The 3,217-nt window shown below is 43.1% G+C and overlaps 2 protein-coding genes across 5 annotated transcripts in view; one reads left to right on the forward strand and one right to left on the reverse strand.

Annotated features, from left to right (window-relative positions):
* Positions 1-3,217, forward strand: part of LOC105450277 (F-BAR and double SH3 domains protein 2) — a 28,965-nt gene that overhangs the window by 17,618 nt on the left and 8,130 nt on the right. The window lies entirely within an intron of this gene.
* The window catches only part of LOC105450276 (3-hydroxyacyl-CoA dehydrogenase type-2), a 13,835-nt gene that overhangs the window by 1,252 nt on the left and 9,366 nt on the right, over positions 1-3,217 (reverse strand). The window lies entirely within an intron of this gene.

A 3,217-nucleotide genomic window follows, 5' to 3' on the forward strand; every position in this document is an offset into this window, starting at 1 on the left:
TCAGACGTGTGCTCTTCCGATCTAATATTTGTTTAGAATAATGATTTCTAAAAAACGTTTTTTAAACGTTTATTTAACATTTTTTAAATATTTATTTAACGTTAATTTTACATTTGAAATAATGATTTGAGTATACATTTTTTAAACGTTTCCCAGATAGCACAAAGAATTTGAAAAGAATTCTTTTTTGGTCTCCAATTTACAAAATGAGTTTTTTTACCGTCCCATTTCTGTTCTAAAAGTATTCTTTAGGCTCCCAAGAGAGTTCACTTTTATGTCACCAAAAGTGAGTTTTTTTTTCAAATTCTAAAAGGATTTCATTTCACGTCCGTAATGAATTTAAATATGAGAAACGCAATATAATAAAATTGATATGAAGAAACAAAGAAAAATAGATATACAGAATTTATCAAACGTCTTATGAAATTAAATTGTTTTCCGATTTTTTATTTGATCGCTAGCGTGCTGCAGCCAATGTTTTATAAATGTTTCTATGTCGTTTCTAGAAACATTTTTTATTTTCGACTTAAAGTTAAAAAGAAGTCACAAAATATACTTATGGAATACTTTTTTAACTAGCAAAAAGGAATTCTTTTTTACTTCATTTTGAACAGATTACGCGAATTCGAAAAGAACTCAAAAAAGTGAATTCTTTTTGAAATCAAAAGGATCAGTGGTGCTATTTGGTTGTGAACCCTTTCGAACAGCCGTGTTGAGTGGCATCATGTTAGCCGTAGTTGTTGAAAAGTGCGGACGTCTCATATAATCTGGTGTTGTGTTTGTATATCAGACTTGGGAGATGGACGAGAAGGAGGAACAGCGAATACTTTCTAAATTTTCTGGAGTGCATTTTCACTCTTTTGAAGTAAATCTCACTTCAAAAGAGTAAAAATGCTGCCAGTCAAGTGGCCGAGTGGCAGTATTTTTAATCTTTTGAAGTGAGATTTACTCCAAAAGATTTAGAAAGTAGCAATTAAATTTTGTACGCCTTCTGAATCAGTTCAAATGTCTTTGTCGCTAAAAATTTACATAATAATATAAAGATTAGCTTTGCAGCAAAATTTAATTGTTACCCGCTGTTCCTTCTTCTCGTCCATCTCCCGAGTCTGACACACATACACAACACCAGGTTATATCAGACGTCCGCACTCTTCAACAACTGCGGCTAAAATGATGCCACTCAACACGGCTGTTCGAAAGGATTCAGACTACGTAGTTCAACAGTCGTTCAATAAATGGCATCCATAGAACTTATAGTGTAGTGGAAGGGGACTGCCTATAAGTTGAACAGAGAGATCCACGTCCGATATATCTCTCCCTCTTGCGAAATTGATTTTCGCAATTACGCATGCATGGCTTGCGTGCGCACCTTTTTATTTCTGTAGCGGGAAACGACGCGCTTACGCATTTTCAAAAATCAACTGAGTGAGGGAGAGGAGTATAGATTCTCTTTCTCACTTCCATTGGACACTATTCGATTCCCCATTCTCCTTCCATGTACTGTAAGTTTTATGGGATGGCCGCTCTCATGCTTCTCTCCCATAATAACCGCACCAGACCTCGTGGGCAGGTAAAGCAGATAAAACTGAACAAATATGTCCTCTACCATTTTGCAAAATTTGCAATCGTTAACGAGATATTAATTTTTGAAAATCGGCGAGTAAACGCATATCCGTCCGCCATACCGCTGAATGCAGGCGCACGACGAGATACGACTGTCTCACTGCTCGTCAACTACTGGCTAGCAACTACCAGCGGTGGAGCGGTCGTATCTCGCCGAGCGCCTGCATTTAGCAGTAGGCGGACGACTACGCGTTTATTCGCCGATCTTCAAAAATTAATATCTCGTTAATGATTACGAATTTTGCAAAATGGTAGAGGACTTTTCTGTTCAGTTTAATCTGCTTTATCAGCCCACGAGATTTTAGGCGGTTATTACCGAACACCCTATATAATGGAAACACGTGTGATCACCCCGGGGAGGATTAATTATATATATTGTGACGTGACGTCCCTTTTGGACTGTCAGTCATAAGGGATCTACGGACCCGACCGCGGACGGTAGTTTTGAGTCCTGCGTCCTCCCGATTTTCGGAGGCGGACGCGTGGCGCGGGCCACGGGACCACACTTGCGTGGCCCCCGCCGCCCGAATATCGAATACCGTTTTGTAGTTTCCATAGCGATCTCGACTGTTTATTATACCGTATCGGCGGCTCCCAACAAGTTGTAGAATTTTCCCCGTCTCACCGACACCATAGCGACCGTTAGAAGAGGACCACGAGGGCAAGGAAGATACCCGAGGACACAGCGTAGGTCGTATCTTTAGTTAGCGTGCCTTTCCGGCGTAACTCGAGAACAAATTAGCCGCCGAGCTTCTTTACAGATTCCGGGGCGAGCCTGCTAAGGCGAGGATAAAGGGGATGGCCACTCTACGCTCTAGATCGGGCGAGAGACCCCGCAGTCGGAGACGTAACAGGGCGCCCCAAGAATAAGATCTGCCGCCAGGCACGGCCTCTGCCGAGGAAGAGTTCCCCAGGACCAGCCACCTGAGCGTGTCACAACGGGAGCGTACCTGGAGGACCGCCGACAGAAGGACGTCGCATATATTTTGAATCCCCGTGCGCGGGGACACAGGACCCGCGGCGCTACGCACCTCACGCGATTCGCGGGGGTCGCGAGCTCGCACGCCCGCCAATTAGGGGCGCGTAAGGATGTACCACGTGGGCCCACCGGCCCGGCTAGGGTACTATATTATGTCCGGCGAGATCACGGAAGCAACGGCGCCCAGCACTTGTGCTGTGGCTAAGAGCTAGGAAGGACGTAGGACGAGAGGCAAAGCCGTACGATAGACAAAGCCGTACGAAGGACAAAACCGTACGAGAGACAAAGTCCGCAGAGGGAGAAGCGAGATGCCGTTTCCGTAAAGCCGATATCAGACTACGCATTGGAGATTGAGATTAAGATTGAGATCGAAGCTCAGCCAATGAGAACACAGCAGACTGAGATTGAGATTGGAGTTTGGAAATTAGAATTCCGTCTATTTTTTCAATCTTCAATCTCAATCTTAGCCAATGGCTTGACGACTTTTTGGTCACGTGATGACTACTGACATTTTTACCGAGAATGATAAAGCAGATAGAGATTAAGTTCGTACAATAATAAACGTGCAATTAAATTTAATGCACAGGTAAGTATTGTTATGAACAAAATTTAGTA

This window comes from Wasmannia auropunctata, unplaced genomic scaffold (assembly GCF_000956235.1).
Source record: "Wasmannia auropunctata unplaced genomic scaffold, wasmannia.A_1.0 LD336064.1, whole genome shotgun sequence".
NCBI classification, from domain to species: Eukaryota; Metazoa; Arthropoda; class Insecta; order Hymenoptera; family Formicidae; genus Wasmannia; species Wasmannia auropunctata.